General features: G+C 32.4%; 2 long non-coding RNA genes across 2 annotated transcripts; one reads left to right on the forward strand and one right to left on the reverse strand.

The window, feature by feature from the left end:
* Window positions 1-260: 260 nt before the first annotated feature.
* LOC126892448 (uncharacterized) lies at window positions 261-638 on the reverse strand. The gene is made up of 2 exons (XR_007700835.1): window positions 388-638; window positions 261-324 (listed from the first exon to the last, which is right to left on the reverse strand). It is a non-coding gene; the product is annotated as an uncharacterized LOC126892448 (long non-coding RNA).
* Window positions 639-1,941: 1,303 nt separating this feature from the next.
* LOC126892524 (uncharacterized) lies at window positions 1,942-2,861 on the forward strand. The gene is made up of 2 exons (XR_007700889.1): window positions 1,942-2,734; window positions 2,798-2,861. It is a non-coding gene; the product is annotated as an uncharacterized LOC126892524 (long non-coding RNA).
* The last annotated feature ends 18,259 nt before the right edge of the window (window positions 2,862-21,120 follow it).

Consider the following 21,120-nt stretch of genomic DNA (forward strand, 5'->3'; position numbering starts at 1 on the left):
AAATCGGAAGTCATAACGGTATATATGAAGTAACAACGTATTACGAGAATCTTCTTTGGAAGTCACATGGATACATGTATCAATATATATATATATATATATATATATATATATATATATATATATATATATATATATATATATATATATATATATATATATATTGCAAGGTATGCGACCGTTAATTTAAATTTAAAGGTATTCAGCTAGTGAATTCAGAGGTTGAATCGGTCAATTTAGTTGGCAATTAAATAAAGAAGTCAACTACTTCATTGATATATTGAAAACGTTTCGCTTTACAATTTCGAAAGCTTCATCAGTTCACTACAAATAAAGGATGAAGTCTATAAGTATAAATAACCTTAACAAAAGTGATATAATACTTACAAAGCAATTTGTAGTATGTTTAAGATGTTAAAACAAAAATTCTACAGATACTACTCATTCTATAACAACAACTTAACGATACACTGCGGAAAAATACACCATGTATTAATGTTCATTGGCTAGTTATTTAATTCGGTGATTTGAATCTCACTGAAGCCTTCATTTGTAGTTGATCACCGTTAGACGAATTAGCGGCAAATGAGATGTTATTTTTCCCTATGCCAAATCCACCCACTAGCCGACGACACGCATGTTTGTAAGATTTATGGCCCAAGCCCTTGAGTAAGAGGTAGAATATTGACTTAACTTATACAGGGGTGTTAGAGAAATTTTTTGTTCGAAGGGTAGAATAATGTGGCAGAATTATTTGAAGCTTTAAATCTCGGAATATGGGTTGTGTTGATTTGTTTGTTATGTAAGATAGGATTTATTATGGCAGAATTATTTGAATCTTTGCATCTCAGAATATGGGTTATGTGGGTTATAAAAAAAATACCGGTGGGCCTGGAAATAGATATGAAAAAACGGACTACTTAGCAATATCGGAAGAAGACGTCAATGATTTGGCAATAGATAAGTAGGAATAAAAGGAACGGAATTTTAAATTTGGGTTTTGTAATGTCGAAAAACGGAACAGCAGGGGCAGAAATAAAAATGAAGAATATATTGAGACAACAGATCTTGCATCAGACAACTCTATAATGATCTGGAATAAGAACATCAATGGAAAGAACAAAGAAAAATGTGATGTACCTAATAATTGTACGAAGCATCATGGCATATGCCTCCGAAATTTCGGTCATAAACAAATCAATCCAAAAGCGCATTTCCCAATCGAAATGGAAAACTGGGAAATTGTTGTGGTCTCACAAGAAAGACCAAGTAACAAGTGAGGAGATGAGGAGAGTGCAATCGAAAAATATGCCCTGCAATATAAGGACGAAAGAAGACTGAATGGTACGGTCACGTCTGCGGAGCAGAAAACACATGGATGGCAAGGTTGCAGAATGAAGCCCAAGACGAACAAGAAGAAGAGGACGACCGAGAAAATCTTGGAAAAATGAAGTCGGAGGCTGTGTCTAATAAAGGGATGGAAGACGAAGACTGTGAAGATTGACTACAAGAATTGGAAGTCCTGGCTGACGGAAGGGAAAAAGCCTGGCTTTTGTAAGGTGTTGCCTACAGCCAGGCTTTTTCCCTTCCGTCAGCCAGGACTTCCAATTCTTGTAGTCAATCTTCACAGTCTTCGTCTTCCATCCCTTTATTAGACACAGCCTCCGACTTCATTTTTCCAAGATTTTCTCGGTCGTCCTCTTCTTCTTGTTCGTCTTGGGCTTCATTCTGCAACCTTGCCATCCATGTGTTTTCTGCTCCGCAGACGTGACCGTACCATTCAGTCTTCTTTCGTCCTTATATTGCAGGGCATATTTTTCGATTGCACTCTCCTCATCTCCTCACTTGTTACTTGGTCTTTCTTGTGAGACCACAACAATTTCCCAGTTTTCCATTTCGACTGGGAAATGCGCTTTTGGATTGATTTGTTTATGACCGAAATTTCGGAGGCATATGCCATGATGCTTCGTACAATTATTAGGTACATCACATTTTTCTTTGTTCTTTCCCTTGATGTTCTTATTCCAGATCATTATAGAGTTGTCTGATGCAAGATCTGTTGTCTCAATATATTCTTCATTTTTATTTCTGCCCCTGCTGTTCCGTTTTTCGACATTACAAAACCCAAATTTAAAATTCCGTTCCTTTTATTCCTACTTATCTATTGCCAAATCATTGACGTCTTCTTCCGATATTGCTAAGTAGTCCGTTTTTTCATATCTATTTCCAGGCCCACCGGTATTTTTTTTATAACCCACATAACCCATATTCTGAGATGCAAAGATTCAAATAATTCTGCCATAATAAATCCTATCTTACATAACAAACAAATCAACACAACCCATATTCCGAGATTTAAAGCTTCAAATAATTCTGCCACATTATTCTACCCTTCGAACAAAAAATTTCTCTAACACCCCTGTATAAGTTAAGTCAATATTCTACCTCTTACTCAAGGGCTTGAGCCATAAATCTTACAAACATGCGTGTCGTCGGCTAGTGGGTGGATTTGGCATAGGGAAAAATAACATCTCATTTGCCGCTAATTCGTCTAACGGTGATCAACTACAAATGAAGGCTTCAGTGAGATTCAAATCACCGAATTAAATAACTAGCCAATGAACATTAATACATGGTGTATTTTTCCGCAGTGTATCGTTAAGTTGTTGTTATAGAATGAGTAGTATCTGTAGAATTTTTGTTTTAACATCTTAAACATACTACAAATTGCTTTGTAAGTATTATATCACTTTTGTTAAGGTTATTTATACTTATAGACTTCATCCTTTATTTGTAGTGAACTGATGAAGCTTTCGAAATTGTAAAGCGAAACGTTTTCAATATATCAATGAAGTAGTTGACTTCTTTATTTAATTGCCAACTAAATTGACCGATTCAACCTCTGAATTCACTAGCTGAATACCTTTAAATATATATATATATAATATATATATATATATATATATATATATATATATATATATATATATATATATATATATATATATATATATATATATATATATATATATATATATATATGTTCGGAAAGGTTTCCGCGGTTAATACAATGAAACTTAAAGCTAAAATCAATATCAACAAAAGAATTAATATTAAAATTAAACTCACCAGGCTTCCGGGTTGAACCGCGTCGTTGGTTTCTAGGCCGAGCTTTCGACGTCCTCTCTGACGTCATCTTCAGGGCTTCCGGGGTCTCAGTCTCCTGAGGCTCCAGACACTACACTCACTACTCACTACTTCACTACTCACTGCAATACAGTATTGCAGTGAGTAGTGAAGTAGTGAGTAGTGAGTGTAGTGTCTGGAGCCTCAGGAGACTGAGACCCCGGAAGCCCTGAAGATGACGTCAGAGAGGACGTCGAAAGCTCGGCCTAGAAACCAACGACGCGGTTCAACCCGGAAGCCTGGTGAGTTTAATTTTAATATTAATTCTTTTGTTGATATTGATTTTAGCTTTAAGTTTCACAATATATATATATATATATATATATATATATATATATATATATATATATATATATATATATATATATATATATATATATATATATATATATATAAATTTGGTTATTGGGTTATGCAGCAAATGAAAAAGTGTACTCTTTTAAATTTCTTTAATCCGAGCTTTCGGTTAAGATTTTAACCATCATCAGGGTACTACAAAGATATTTTTGGTGTAAGATAATATGAAAACATGTATAACATTTTGTACTTACAAACTTATTGAGGATATTTCAAATATGGTGTAACTAAAATGAGAATCAAACTTAACATGGTCATGTAAATGCTTCAATGGAAAAAACGTAAAATAAAGTAGTAATTTAGTAAAATAAAAGTTAATTAATTTAGCACAACTTCAAAATCAATAAAAGATAAAATGACATTTAGACATGACATGACATTATTTGAAATATCTTACAAAAATTTTTAATATAGATGAACAATTTATTGAAGGACCAATAGGGTCAATGATAAGAATTGAAATATTTTTAATTTTTATAAAATATTGTTAGCACTATAGAGGGATCGCAGTGATTGTGACTATAGGCCGACTATACTCAAAGGTAACACGAAACCTAATAGAAAATGATATTAAAGACAAAAAACCCGAAGAACAAGCGGGATATAGGGCCGGACGCTCCAATATGGATATTTTTTTTTCTCATTAAAATTTGCAATGGAAAAACTAGTGCAGAGAAATAGAGAAACCATATAGCTTCAATAGATTTGGAAAAAGCATATGACAGTGTACCGACCTCCCAACTATGGATAGAATGGGTAAATTGAAAATAAATCCAATTCTTATTAACGCCACTCAAAATTACTACGAACAAAAGTTTGCAAGAATTAAAATGGGACAAGAAATGACCTCTTCTTTTCAAACAACAAAGGGACTTGAAACAAGGCTGCTGTCTGTCACCTACATTTTTAAAATCTATTTGGACAGATTCTTAGTGAAATGGGTAAAAAAATTTGTAGAAACATGGGAATAAAGGTGGAAGAAAACACGTTATATACGACGATCTCAGTTATATGGTAAGAAAACTGCAAGAAGAATATGAGGTGGCAGGTCTAAACATGAATATGACAAAATATGAATATCTCTATATGTAACAGATGATTAATTTTTGCCACAGAGAAGATAGCTTAAGGCACGAGTTACTGCTCTGCCCTTGTTAATTCTTTCCCTGATTTCATCTGCGCTATTTCCCTTCTTGTTGAAAATGACCCCCAAATATTTGCAGGATGCACGCCTTTGATTTTGTCGTCTTCCAAGACTAGGTCACATATTTCATCTGTTACATATAGAGATATTCATATTTTGTCATATTCATGTTTAGACCTGCCACCTCATATTTTTCTTGCAGTTTTCTTACCATATAACTGAGATCGTCGTATATAACGTGTTTTCTTCCACCTTTATTCCCATGTTTCTACAAATTTTTTTACCCATTTCACTAAGAATCTGTCCAAATAGATTTTAAAAATGTAGGTGACAGACAGCAGCCTTGTTTCAAGTCCCTTTGTTGTTTGAAAAGAAGAGGTCATTTCTTGTCCCATTTTAATTCTTGCAAACTTTTGTTCGTAGTAATTTTGAGTGGCGTTAATAAGAATTGGATTTATTTTCAATTTACCCATTCTATCCATAGTTGGGAGGTCGGTACACTGTCATATGCTTTTTCCAAATCTATTGAAGCTATATGGTTTCTCTATTTCTCTGCACTAGTTTTTCCATTGCAAATTTTAATGAGAAAAAAAAATATCCATATTGGAGCGTCCGGCCCTATATCCCGCCTGTTCTTCGGGTTTTTTGTCTTTAATATCATTTTCTATTAGGTTTCGTGTTACCTTTGAGTATAGTCGGCCTATAGTCACAATCACTGCGATCCCTCTATAGTGCTAACAATATTTTATAAAAATTAAAAATATTTCAATTCTTATCATTGACCCTATTGGTCCTTCAATAAATTGTTCATCTATATTAAAAATTTTTGTAAGATATTTCAAATAATGTCATGTCATGTCTAAATGTCATTTTATCTTTTATTGATTTTGAAGTTGTGCTAAATTAATTAACTTTTATTTTACTAAATTACTACTTTATTTTACGTTTTTTCCATTGAAGCATTTACATGACCATGTTAAGTTTGATTCTCATTTTAGTTACACCATATTTGAAATATCCTCAATAAGTTTGTAAGTACAAAATGTTATACATGTTTTCATATTATCTTACACCAAAAATATCTTTGTAGCACCCTGATGATGGTTAAAATCTTAACCGAAAGCTCGGATTAAAGAAATTTAAAAGAGTACACTTTTTCATTTGCTGCATAACCCAATAACCAAATTTATATAATTACTGTCAGCAAAGACTCATTGTCTTCTTAATTTATATATATATATATATCGGTATCGGTAACTATGAATCCTTTTACAGAGTAGTGAGGAGAAGCTGAAACAGAGAAAAAGATACATGTCATTAATAACGATAAAATGCACCCAGCAACCGACATAGATGCGATTGGCCGACATACGTAATTTAGAAAATGAAAATACAACGCATTAGATTATAATCATAAATAGGCATTATTCTTATGTCAGTATTAGAGAAAAGAATACATTATTAATTATAGTGAAACGTAGAAGTAACAAGATCATTATTTTGGTAATTCCTATATTAACGTAATGGTAGGGGAGCCCAAGCGGGGATTTTTGCAGTTACTCGAGCGCGTCAGATTATCATATGGGGAGAAACTTGGTACCCTGCAGATGTACCTCTACCATATATTGGCTCTTAACACAGGGCGTTCGTTTAGGGTGGCCCGAAAAAAACATCTATCCTTAAAAATACTCTAAATAGTCAGATTAAGATAAGGTAAGTACATGCAAAAGAGTGTATATTTTAAAAATCTGACGAATTGAAGAGGCGTAAGAAAATGGGAGGGTCAAAAAGTTTCACAAAAAAAGCGAATATTTCGCGAAATGAACGTCATATCGAAAAGCTAGAAAATACGTGTTCAATATTTTTCAAAAATCTATCGAATGATACCAAACCTGACCCCCACGGAGAGGGGTGGGAGGTAAATTTAAAAGGTAAAGTTTTCAATCCTAATAGCAACATTAATAATATTGAAAAATATTACTAAACGATTTTTAAGTTGAAAACTTATTGGTCCATTTCCCTGGTGACCCCTCCAAGGCTTCTACAATATGCAAGCCAAATGGATGCTGCAGTGAAGAGAAAAGGGAAGGAATTCTACGCTATGCAATTCACAACCCCCGTCTGCAGCTTGGTAAAGATCCAACGGAATAAAATGAATAAAAATGGTATACATTTTTATTTTAAAATTGTAAATACAAATCCGCGATATTTCGCAAAATAAACATCAGATCAAAAAACTGCAAAATACACTTGATCAATATTTTTGAAAAATATATCAAATGGTACCAAATACGACCCCCCGCAGAGGTGGGGTGGGGGTTACTTTAAAATCTTAAATAGGAGCCCCAAATTTTGATTGTAGATTTGGATTCTTTACGTAAAAATAAGCAACTTTTATTCGAAACATTTTTTCGAATTATGTATAGATGTCGCTATAAATAAAAAAAAAACGATTGTTGGAAATGGAAAATTAAATTAAAAAATGGAAAGTCCCCACTAAAATGGAAAATTTTACTTAACTTTTTTTGGTTTTAGGACCTAATAATCGCAACCGAATGGGTCCCCAAAGCGCTCGAGTGACTGCAAATTTAGCATACTTTCCTCCCCTACTATAAGGTAAGTATGTAAAGTAAATAATTGTGTACAAATTTGAAAATCTAAAATAACATTCTAAAAGAAGTGAAAGCTTACATATCTTGCCCTCATCTGATCGGAAGGCCAAGTGTAATATATGTGGAATAAATGATTTTCATAAATGATTGTAACGTAAGTGACATTTTTGGCGAAAATCATGTTTTTCCATTAAACTAACACTATTATTGTTTAGAAGGTACTGCCAAAGTCTAGTAAGCCTAGAATGACTTTAAACATAATAGATGTATAGGCTTACTACACTTTGGCAGTGCCTTCTGAAAAATAATTGCGTTAGTTTAATGGAAAAACATGATTTTCAAAAATGTCACTTACGTTACTTTGCCAAAAATGTATCGATATATCAACCAAACATGATACCTTTTTGAATAAAAATGTTACTTCTAATACATATGCATCCGCTTCCTGGACTGCAATTTAACTCGACGTTGGTGGGAGGATCGAGTCTTGGTCGGTAATATTGTGAGGGAAACACGACCAGCGAAACCAAGAACAACGTGACGTTGCACCGGGTGGGCGCCGGACTCCATCACCGGACGCTGAAAGGCGCCGCAATCTTCCCCAATTGGGACGCCCTCTACCTCTTATTGTACCATGGCCTGAAGAATTTGAAGGCTTTTGTACCTTCACTGCCCTCTTCCGCGTCTGCAGCATAAATCATAGTAAAAAATAGTCTACGACAAAAATATCCACGGACATTTTCAACTTAAAAACTCCTACAATCAGTATAACCCCTTCTCCTATCCATTTCCGTATTCCGGAGGAATTCCTCCGGAATGTGGAAATGGGTAGGAAATGTTCCACAAAATCCGGAAGTCAAAGTGTGATACACCGTGCTGATGACTGGATGGCTGCACGAAACGCGGTCCTGAACACTTTCCCTAGGGAGGTGGCGACACTTCACTGTACGTAACCTTACCGCCGCATGCAGGGCCCTGCGTTAGCAGACTTTCACTTCCCTAGCTACTCGTGGGAACGATGTGTATAAACCTATTCCAGGTAAGAAAACCGGGGACTCGCCGGAAAAGCGGTAAGAGCAGACCAAGGCACAACGGGTAGGGCGAGATTAAACTCCCTCACCGATTATTGTTATAGATTTGAGCTTTCTCAGTTGACGGGAGCTAAACGTAATTTTAGCACCTCGGATATTGAGGTTAAGATACATAAGAAGGAAAGCTCGGAATATTTCATTTTTACGGAATGCCTGACTCTGCAGGAAAAATAAACCCGAGACCTCTGTAGGATAATTAGAGAGGTGCCGAATATTCACAAAACAATTAAGGAAGCCGTACTCGCCTTACGGAGGAATACAAATAATATGAAAAAAGGGTCACTCAAAAAATGGATAGATAAAAGGCGGTCCGATGAAACCGACCGAATGCTGATAGACGTTGACGTTCAGAACGATCCACGTTTTGACTACAACGCAGCTTATGAAGTGCGCAGTAACAGAGACGTTCCCCGAGAGGACGGTATGCTCCTGCAAAAATAGACCTGTAACTCGGGAGTGTAGCACTCAAACAGACCCTTGGGACGGTTTCAATGTCAAGCAGTTTGTAGGTTCCCTTGACTAAATCATCACTTTTGAGGGTAACAGAGGAGACTTTAATGCCAAAGTCGGAAGAGAGAATATATTTTCTCCTAACATCGGAAAAGAGAGCCCACATGTAGACTCTAATGATAATGGTCTCAGAATCGTAAAGTTTGCGATGTCTAAGAATATGGTAATAGCTGGGACACGATTTCTTCATAAAGATATACATAAGGGAACTTAAAAATCTCCTAAGTAACTAGATGCGACGAAGCAAATAGGGCTTCTAGCCCTCAAAACTAATCGAAAATTATAAGCGTCGCGTGAGCTCAAGCCCAACCGCTGTAAAACAAACCAATATAACGAACCGAAAACGCACTAGATACTACTCACACATAAAACTAAAATTAATAAAGGCTAATCAACACAAACATAAACGCATAAAGAATAAATTAATAAAAATCCTTATACTAAATCTGTAGCGAGATATCCAGCGATGTATTCCAAGCGAAGAATAAGCAAGATCAACGTAATAATAGAATGTAAACAAATCAACGAAAAAAGGAAGGAAAGGAAACCCTATGGCCAGAAGGGTTTTCGTGAGGGTACAGATACAAGTATGTATTCTTCTACTTCCACAGAGTATTTCCACCAATAAATACGGAGTACCCTTATCTATTAATATCTGTGGTTTAAGGCCTAATAACTGATGTTGTTTCCTTCGGGATGAATTCAGGAATCGTTACGACATATATCTAAAGTGGTGCCTTGGAAATAGGTCCCGTATAATACGGTATGAACTTGGAAACCAGGCAAAATTTGCCTACAGCAACACTACAATATGCCCAAGCTCAATAATCATAATTTCAGGCCGATATCCCCAATGAGGGTGTCTATTAAAGGCCAACTGCCTGATAAATTATTTTCCAAGTAGCAACAACAACTTAAGAATCGACGACTGTCAAGATGACGTACCGTAACGTATCCTTGGCAACCCTTACCAGATTTAAAGTCTGCTATCTACAGGGTGAGTTTTTAGTGCGGGATCGGTCGATAATTCCATTACCGTATAGAATATCGAAAAAAGTTATTTAGAAAAAATGTAGGCAATGATATTCTCCACGCTTGGAAAATATGTCCATTTCTACAGGGTGATCAATAACAGCGTGGTATATCAAACATATAATTTTTTAAATGGGACACCCTATATATTTTTCATATTTATATTCCCCTCATAATTCTTGTTCATATAATATAGGGTTTTGCATTACTATACAGAGTATTTAACAAGTTATGACAATTTTTATTTCGAAATCCCTAAGAGATTAACACCCTGTATATAAAGAAGTAATTCATAGACAATAATTTGTTTTATGTCGTAAGATAAACAATATACTGTAGTTTTTAAATTAAGTCCAATTGAAATCATTGACGAATGTTTGTATACAGGGTGAACTACAAAACCAAATTACGATTTTCTATATTTTTTTAAATGGATCACCCTATTTTTTATTTTTCATAACTATTGTATTTATTATACTCTTTCATTTTTATATAGCATTCCCTATATCTAAACTTATTACTTTCGGAGATATTTTTAGTTTTCTTCAACTTTCGGGAATACATTCAATTTTTCTAGTAGAAATAAGTCGGTATTGAATGATAATTAAACAAAATTATTTTTATTCAATAAATAACTAACACAAAATATAAACCATAGCAATATGCAATGAATGTATCAATAAATGTGATATTAAGGAATTATCATATTTCCCTAATATACAAGAATCATACAATTCCTACAAAAAAAATATAGGTATCTTGTGTATAATAAAATTACAAGATTATTTTTATTTAAAAAACAACTCACACAAAACATAAATCAAAACAATATACAACTAATTTAATAGTTTTAGATTATTATATCAACAGCATTCTAAGCCAAGAAGTTTTTAGTAACACATTCCTAATTGCAGATTGTGACCCGCAGTTTTTAATAGTATAATTTTCATATTAAATTTCATTAGTATACATCAAGAAATCCCTACTTTGTTAACACTCAAACTAGGTGATCTATAAATGTTTAAGGTGATATTGTTAGAGATTATGTGATTGGTCCACATTTTTTGACGGTTGGGGTTTTTATACGACGGTGCTCCAGTTCTTCCAAAATTGATTTTTTTCAAGTGGGGCTATATAAAAAACCTTGTATACCAGAAGCATCCAATAACGCTTGATGATATGAAAAATAGAATAAAAGAAGCTTTTAATAATATTGACTTACAAAAATGTTAGAAATGTGGCTCGATCATTTTAATATCGGTTACAAAATTGCATAGACGTGAAAGTGGTCATTTTCAACATTTACTGTAGACTTATATCCTTAACATCACATTAATTGGTACATTCATTAAATTTTGTTATGGTTTATTATTTTTTTGTTAGTTATTTATTGAATGAAAATATTTGTTATATTATTACATAATACTTATTTGTTAAGTTATTTATATTTATAAGAATTGACTGTATTCCCGGCAAATGAATAAAACTAAAAATATCTCAGAAACTAATAAGTTTAGGTATAGGAAATGCTATATAAAAATGAAAGAGTATCATAAATACAATATTTAAAAAAAAAATAGGGTGATCTATTAAAAAAAAAATTGAGAAAATCGTAATTTTGTTTTGTAGTTTAAAAGTGCTTATAAAAATGAATCTTCTACTAAAAAATTCTTGGCTTAGAACGCTGTTGATATACCAATCTAAAAACTGTTACATCAGTTGTATATTGTTTTGATTTATGTTTCATGTAAGTTATTTATTGAATAAAAATAACCTTGTTATATTATTATATACAATACAAAGTTTTTTTTTGTAGGAATATTACGATTCTTGTATATTAGGGAAATACGATAATTTCTTAATATCACATTTATTGGTATATTCACTGCATATTGCTATGGTTTATTCTTTGTGTTAGTTATTTATCAAATAAAAATAATTTTGTTTAATTATCACTCAATACTAACTTATTTCTACTAGAGAAATTGAATGTATTCCCGAAATTTGAAGAAAACTAAAAATATCTAGGAACGTAATCAGTTTAGATATAGGGAATGCTATATAAAAATGAAAGAGTATATTAAATACAATAATGTAGAAAAATCGTAATTTGGTTTTGTAGTTCACCCTGTATACAAATATTCGTCAATGATGTGAATTGGGCTTAATTTAAAAACTACAGTATATTGTTTATCTTATTACATAAAACAAATTATTGTCTACGAATTACTTCTTTATATACAGGGTGTTAATCTCATAGTGATTTCGAAATAAAAATGGTCATAACTTGTTAAATACTCTGTATAGTAATGCAAAACTATATATTATATGAAGAAGAATTATGAGGGGAATATAAATATGAAAAAATATATAGGGTGTCCCATTTAAAAAATTATATGTTTGATATACCACGCAGTTACTGATCACCCTGTAGAAATGGACATATTTTCCAAGCGTGGAGAATAGCATTGCCTACATTTTTTCTAAATAACTTTTTTCGATATTGTGTACCCTAATGGAATTACCGACCGATCCCGCACTAAAAACCACCCTGTATAATACTGTTAATTTATTAACAAAATATGAAAATTTGGGAAACAATATGGGAGAGTGGAATAATCATAACAAGAAAAATAATATTTAGTTAGTTGAATTTTTAAAAGGTAACAACTCAACCCTTTCTACAAGAGATTTTTCCCGAAAATCTCTCTTGCGTTCTGTCTCTAAAGTTCCAGATACCTAAAAATTTATAATTACCATTTATAATCATTATAATTAAAAGAATACAACATATAATTTGGATTCCCAAGAAAAGACAGCTGTAAAGAAACAATATGTTCCTGACACATTTACAACAAACTGAAGTGACCCATGATGAAAATGCGATACAAACCCTCAAGCTAGCAAGAAAAGCCGAAATGTTTCAAAACAAAATTTCGGAAGAAGCAAAAGGTAATGGTCCCTCCGTCCTATCATTTTGTTTAGATTATCAAAAAAAATTGCCTGTTCCTGTAACGAATATTGCGGATGAATACTAAAGGGTGATTCATTTAGATGTACTTTTTTTGGTGGGAATTTGATGGGATATCGTGCATGATATCGAGGATGAAGTTCATCCTTGGCACGGCACAGCGTCTAGACATTATTCAGCTACATTACGAAAGTAGGCATTCTATGAAGAATGTGTTTCGTGCGATTAGAGCAACTTACGGTCCACATAATTAGAATACCGAACGCACAATTCGCTATACCATCAGTAAGTTTGAAACGCAGTTTTGATTATTGGTAACACGTGCGTGGCCAAATAGACCATATTCAACACGTACTGAATACAATAAAGCCGAAGTAGCAAATGGTGTACACGAAAATAATGAACAATCGATTCGTCGCCGTTCTTAACAGCTTGGCTTGTCGTATGCAATAACTTAACCGTATTTTACGTAAGGATCGTAGTTTAAAAGCACACAAAATTCAATTAGTGCAAGATCTGAAGCCGATCGACGTTCCAAGTAGTCACCGTTTCAGTTGATTTGCTCTTAATAAGCTTGCAGAAGATCCATTGTTTTCGAAAAAAAAAAATGTTTTCCATTGAAGCCCATTTTTGACTTACTGGGGACGTCAATAAACAAAATGTCCGTGTTTGGGGTTCAAGAATTTACATCACATCCAGAAAAAACAACTGTTTGGTGTAGTTTATGAGCCGGTGGAATCATCCGTCCATATTTCTTAAAACAGAAGCTGGCCAGAATGTTGCTGTGAATGGAGACTGTTATCGTGCCGTGATAACGGACTATTTGCTGCTTGAAATAGAAGCTCGTGGTCTCGACAACATTTGGTTCCTACAAAATGGCGCCACTTGCCCTACAGCCTGTGAAAGTATTACTTTACTGCGACAACGATTCGGTGAGAAATTTATTTAACGCTTCAGATCAGTGAGTTGGCCGTCTATATCCTGTGACATCAGACCTCTAGATTTTTCCTTTGGGGCTACTTAAAGTTCAAAGTCTACATGAATAAACCGGCTACAATTGAGGCATTGGAGGCCAATATTACTCGAGTCATTGGTCAAATACCAATCGAAATGCTCGAACGCGTCATCGCGAATTTGAACTTCAAAATGGACCATCTTAACTGCAGTCGCGGTCAACATTTAAAAGAAATTATCTTTAAGATGTAATTGTAAAGAATAGTTATTTTGTATAATAAAAATTTTCAAATAAAATTAATTTTTTTTCATTGTTTTTTATTTTTCATCTCTAGATGAATCACCCTTTATTTGTGTCAGTTGAGCATTCATAATTTGGGAATACGTTGCTTAACGACAGGAAAAACCAATTGTATATGTATGGAGAACACTTCGCTCAGAAGGGACTAAACGAGATTATTACTTGCCTGTAGGACTAGCCTTACTTGCCTGCAAAATCAGAAGCCGGAACAACGCAATTAAAACTTTTTTCTACAAACGTGTTAAAAATGCAATTTTTAGCACTCCATAGGAGCGTTAAAAATGCTACTTTAAAGCACTAGTGCTTTAAAAATGAATTTGAATGAATGAATTGTCAAATTGTGAAACGTCAAAATATTTATATTTCATTTATTAATATTAATATTAATAGTACAACTTGCGCAATTTGGAAAAGGTGGTTTAAAAGGTTTTTTAAAATTTAATTTAATAGTTATTTATGATATAAGTGTTAAAAGTACACGTTTACGGCACGCATGTGAAAGTTTGCATAATGAGCGAAGCGAATTCTGGAATTCACATGAGTGCCTTAAAAATGTTCTTTTTAACACGTATATCATACAATATTTTTTCTACAAACGTCTTATATATCAACAATTATAATTTATTCATTCTCAATTACAGGACAATATCTACAAAAAATTTTACTTGAACTTGACTGACATTCCATTTTTATATTTTTCTTGACGTTACATCAAAACTGCCTATATTGTCAATACGTAAATCATAACAACTATCGAATAAGATCTTACTTTTATTGCTGTATATTCTAACAAATTTTAATAGTTTTTTTCTACAAACGTGTTAAAAATGCAATAACACCGTTAACATTAAATTTTAAAAAACCTTTTAAACCGCCTTTTTCAAATTGCGCAAGTTGTACTATTAGTATTAATGTTAATAAATGAAATATAAATATTATGACGTTTCACAATTTGACAATTCACTTTTAACTGCAGTGCCTTAAAATTTTTAAAGCTCTAGCGCCTTAAAGTAGCATTTTTAACGCTCCTATGGAGTGCTAAAAATTGCATTTTTAACACGGTTGTAGAAAAACTGTATTATTGCATTTTTAACACGTTTGTAGAAAAAAACTTTACGTATTGACAGCATAGGCAGTTTTGATGTAATGTCAAGAAAAATATAAAAATGGAATGTCAGTCAAGTTCAAGTAAAAGTTTTTGTAGGTATTGTCCTGTAATTGAGAATGAATAAATTATAATTGTTGATATACTTATAAGACGTTTGTAGAAAAAATACTGTATGATATACGTGTTAAAAAGTACATTTTTAAGGCACTCATGTGAATTGCTGAATTCGCTTCGCTCATTCTGCAAACTTTCACATGCTTGCCTTAAAATTGTACTTTTAACACTTATATCATAAATAACTATTAACTGCTTTATCCAGAATAAAAATAGATATGTGTTTGTCTTTTTGGATCAGCTTTGTTACAATCATATTTTTGAAACTATAGAAATCTGGTATCCAATAACCGGTTATGTCTTGTAGTATGTAGTATGATGCCAGTCGATCGAGAATTCGTTGTAATTGAAAAACAAAGATTGATGTACGACGAAGTTGACAACCCTGAAGTTTATGTTAATCTGACAAAAGATTGCAGAAAGAATCACCCATTTGGTGTCGTATTTGTACAGCATTCGCTGTGGTCAAATGGAAGATAGGAAGAAGGCGATCTTAGCATAAAAGTGAAACACTAAATAGTAGCATCTTCTTCTTCTTAACTCAGGCGAGACTCGTTAGTCTCTGGCACTTGGTCATACGACCTTTAGACCAAACCCTGTTCTTCTCCTTAAACTTAAATAAGTCCTGTGGCCTCAACGAAGGCCAACAGTTTTCTTATTGGTAGTTTTAGGATCTCTTCTGGTTCAAACCTCATTTGACCAGTGAAGTCCTGCCTTACATCACCTAGCACACTGCAATGGCATAGTATGTGTATGGCAGTTTCTTCTTCCATTTCGCACTTTCTGCACTATGGTTCATTCACCTTACCTAGTTTGTATAGGTGATTTCTTAAACGGCAATGTCCAGTCACCATTTCAGTGACCGTTTTGATCTCTCGTTTTTTAAGGTTCATCAAACTGTTCGAGAGTTGTTTATCAATATTCTTGATTATTTTTTAGTCTGGATTTGCCCTTGAGTGGTTCTCCATTTATTTTGATGATTCTTTATCGGCCATTAATTAACCTCGTTTTTCATAGCATTTTTAGCGATGCCAAAGAAAGGCCTTCAAAAGTTTCTCTCGAGCCTTGTTTCGTTAACGTATCTGACACCCATATTAAAAACACTTTATTGTCTTTTGCCAGGTTATTAAATAGTAGCATAAAAGTGAAACACTTTAGATGCCCACGTAAATAAACTGTGATGGGAATTTCGAAAGCTAGACGCATCAAATTTTCGCGTAATCAGCAAACACAGCTCAATGCAACCTATTGGGTTAATGGAACTACTCAAATTTTACAAAGTGAATCAGAACCGTAAACTTTACGGCCAACCCACGCTGGCCTATGCGAATGAATAGCTACAAATTAAACAGATGAAATTTGACAACATAATTCATCTTGTCAAACACAGTATATCGTTGGACACTAAATTCTTTGCTCGATTCATGTCTAAAAATGGGAGAATAATCCAACAAAATAACCCTGTGAGCGAATAGATTCATCAGGTGCAAGAAGCTGACGCAGTTTATCAATAGCCTTCTTGCTTATCATCTTTTAATCTTTGCTGGAAGCATTCTTTGTAATTCATACAATGTTTATGGTTTTCTGTCTTCACTTTTGTTCAAGATTTTTGAAGAAGAAGGCTATTGGGAAGCTGTTTTTGGAAACAAAGCAACAAACAGAAGACAAAGCAGCTATGAAACTGAAAATACAAGAATTGGAAAACAGGATAAACGAAATAGAACAACACAAAATAGTGCAAAATATCCTCATAGGTGGTATACCGAAGCAAGAAAATAAAACCCTAACTGAAGTTATGCAACATGCTGCAAGGGCAATGTATATTGAAAATAAAGCTGATTCAATTTGTGAAACATACCGCTTAGGCAAACACGAAAATGAATCTGCTAGTAAAACTAAATAGCCAAAAAACTAAAATCGAATTCTTTCAAAAAGTGAAAAAAATTAAAGGAATTGACACCCATATTTGTGGTATAAATGGGAACAGTAAAATCTACATAAACGAAGATCTGACGCCGCAGATTCAAAAGCTTTTTAAAAAAGCGATGGCGATAAAGAAGCAAAAAAAACTTCTACTCAGTTTTTACCAGAAATGGTAAAATATTACTAAAAAAACTAAAATTGAGGCTCCGGTGACGGTTTTGTGTGAACAGGACTTGAAGCTGTAAATGGCGTATTTAAATAAACAAGTTTTTGTTCTAAACAAACTTTTTATGGAAGCTGATATTCTAAATAATATTTGTATTGAAAATAAAAAAGCTACTATTGAACCAAGTGCAATGAATAGTGTGATTAGTATAGGTCAGGTTCAATTAAATATTTTGTTACTTAATATTATGGACCAAGAGCTAGCAACGTCGGGAAAACAGTGATTTTAAGACACTTGGTTTTTTAATATATTATTCCCTATGCTTACTTGAACACCTTATCGGCCATCTGGCTACTGAGACAGGTTGCGTTCATTACTGTGCAGCGCACCTGTACAGGTAAATATATCGAATTTAAAATTATTTTAAGACGAAAAATTTTTTTGCCATTACTTTTTAAACATTATTAGAAATATGAATTATAATTTCCAGGCATTTCTGTGGTTGCTAAATATGCGCCAGACGCTATTTTTTATAAATAATAATTGAAAAATTTAAATCATTTTAGTATGTCTGAAATTTTAATATACATATTATTTACACATAAATAAATGCAAACTTAATTTGCCAGGCATTAATTCGGTTGCATTCACCAGCCATATGGATTGAAAATCATAAAAATAAAGTGTATTTTCAGCAAAACGATCGCTGGTTGGTTTAAGAAACTAGACAAACAAAAGATACGACAATTTCGGGGGTGAATTTCGTTTTCCGCACATGTTATTAAGATGGGCCAGTCACAATAAATTAATAGTTTGTTAACGATTCTTGTCGAGTTTCTATTTAGTGAAAAGTAATTGTGATACAATATAATGGCAAATAAAATACAATGTGTGTTTTGCAAGAAAAAAAAACGAGAATGTAATAACTTTTGTGGATGAAAAACTGTTAAAGTGTAAAGAAGTTTTGAGTGCGCGTATTAAATACAATTTAAAATATAATAACGTACAGTTATTAGTGAATACCACTGATGGATACCATAAAAAATGTTACAATTCTTTTGCAGCCTTAATGGCTAAGTATCGTAACATATCTGACATTAATTCAGTTTTGTCAAATCTTCGTCATACATCAAGTTCTTCGCTGTCAAGTGTGAGTGACACTGTTTTAGATAGTGATGAATTTTCCAATTTATCGTCGACAGGTTTTTCTGGTATATCTAGTTCTAAGATATTATTACCAAAAACTTCAATTAGTATAAGTGAAACAGTGGCAGATGACGAGGCTTCTTCAAGTTCATGTACCAATTCAAATTTCCAAGAAACACACTTTTGTCCTGAAATCCCGCCGATTGATGATCATCAGTCAACAGACACAGGTAATAAAAGAATATGTTTTTATTGTGGAAAAGATCGAAAACAATTGAAGTGTAAGAAACAAATTTTGCATTCCTGCAATGATGTTAAGATATATGATAAAATAACAGAGTGGGTAACAAAATTACAAAATCAAGAGTTATTAAAAAAAATTAATGATATTAAAGCTTTAAATAGTTTAATTTTTTATCACCATTCATGTGAATTGGAATATTTAAATAAATATAAAAAAATTATTTCCGATACTACACGTACCTCCTGGCACAATGTGAGAGATATTCACAGGCATATTTTTAATAAAATTGTCTCCATAATTGAAGAAACAGTAGTAGCAAAAAATAAATATCTGTTATTAGCTTCTCTTTGTGACACATACAATGACGAATTACAAGAAGAGTTAACACTTCAATCTGATGCAGATGTCCATGTAATTAAAAAATAATCAGCTTGAAGAAAAAATATTAAAACATTTTAATTTTGGCAAATTAATTTTGCATTTATTTATGTGTTAATAATATAATATTAAATTTACAGACATACTAAAATGATGTAAACTTTTCTATTATTATTTATAATAAATAGGGTCTGGCGCGCATTTAGCAACCACATAAATGTCTGGCAATAATAATTCATGTTTCTAATGTTTAAAAATTAATGACAAAAAAATTTTTCGTCTTAAACTAATTTCAAATATATTTACCTGTATCTTTTGTTTGTCTTATTTCTTAACACAGCCAGCGTACGTTTTGCTGAAAATATATATCATTCTAACGATTTTAAATCCATCTGGCTGATGACTGCAACCGAGTTAATGTCTGGAAAGTTAATTTTGCATTTATTTATGTGTTAATAATATAATATTAAAATTACAGACATACTAAAATGACTTAAATTTTTCTATTATTATTTATAATAAATAGCGTCTGGCGCGCATTTAGCAACCACAGAAATGTCTGGCAATTATAATTCATGTTTCTAATAATGTTTAAAAAATAATGACAAAAAAATTTTTCGTCTTAAACTAATTTCAAATATATTTACCTGTATATTTTGTTTGTCTTATTTCTTAACACAGCCAGCGTACGTTTTGATGAAAATATATATAATTTTAAACGATTTTAAATCAATCTGGCTGATGACTGCAACCGAGTTAATGTCTGGCAAATTAATTTTGCATTTATTTATGTGTTAATAATATAATATTAAAATTACAGACATACTAAAATGAATTAAATTTTTCTATTATTATTTATAATAAATAGCGTCTGGCGCGCATATTTCTATCCTTAATTCTCATGTTTTTTTTTCATTATATAAGGATGCAACAAGACCAGAATCTCAAACATGTCTTGATCATGTATTCCTCAAAACACGAGTGAAAGAAAACTTTATAAAGGTAAGTCCAAATATAATTAATTATGACATAACAGATCGTTTACCAGTCTTGTTAAATTTTTATTTTAATAAAAATATCAGTAGCAACTCATTTAGTAACACAAAAATAAATAAAAAATTAACCTATCAAAAACTTCTTAATCATGCAAAAAATGTAAACTGGAGAGAGATTTTGAACTATGCAGAACCAGAGACTGCGGGAAAACTTATAAAAAAATATCTGAAGTAATTCAACTTTCTCATGATGACATAGTTCTTAAAAATACGTTTAAAAAAATTAAACCGTAGATTACTCATGGCATTATTGTATCTATTAAAAAAAGAGATCAACTTAAACAAAATCTAAAAAAAGAATCCACTCCAGAAAAAATCATTGAATATAAAGATTACAGAAATCAACTAAATAAATTAATTACACAAACAAAAATTATTATTATAAAAACAAAATAAATGAAAATAGCAAAAGCATTAAAAAATTTACAATGTTATAAACGAGGCTACAAACAAAAAGACAAAAAATAAAAAAAATGAAATTAAGTACATCAAGGTTGAAAATGATAATAAAGTTGAAAATAACATTGACATTGCAAACCATTTTAACAGTAGATGCTATGAATGAAGTTGTGCAAGATATAACTATGCATCTTGATAAAGGGCAAAAATGTATTGCAGTGTTCCTTGACTTATCCAAGGCATTTGACACGGTTTCACACTAAATTATTGGATATTCTGGATAAATATGGCGTAAGGGATATTGGGCAAAAATTTTTTACTCACTATCTTTGTGAAAGAATACAATACATATACAAAAATAAATGATGCTATCAGCGAACCAAGAACTATTAAAATTGGAGTGCCACAGGGTACAGTTTTAGGCACAAT

The sequence above is a fragment of the Diabrotica virgifera genome, chromosome 9 (assembly GCF_917563875.1).
Source record: "Diabrotica virgifera virgifera chromosome 9, PGI_DIABVI_V3a".
In the NCBI taxonomy this organism is placed as follows: domain Eukaryota; kingdom Metazoa; phylum Arthropoda; class Insecta; order Coleoptera; family Chrysomelidae; genus Diabrotica; species Diabrotica virgifera.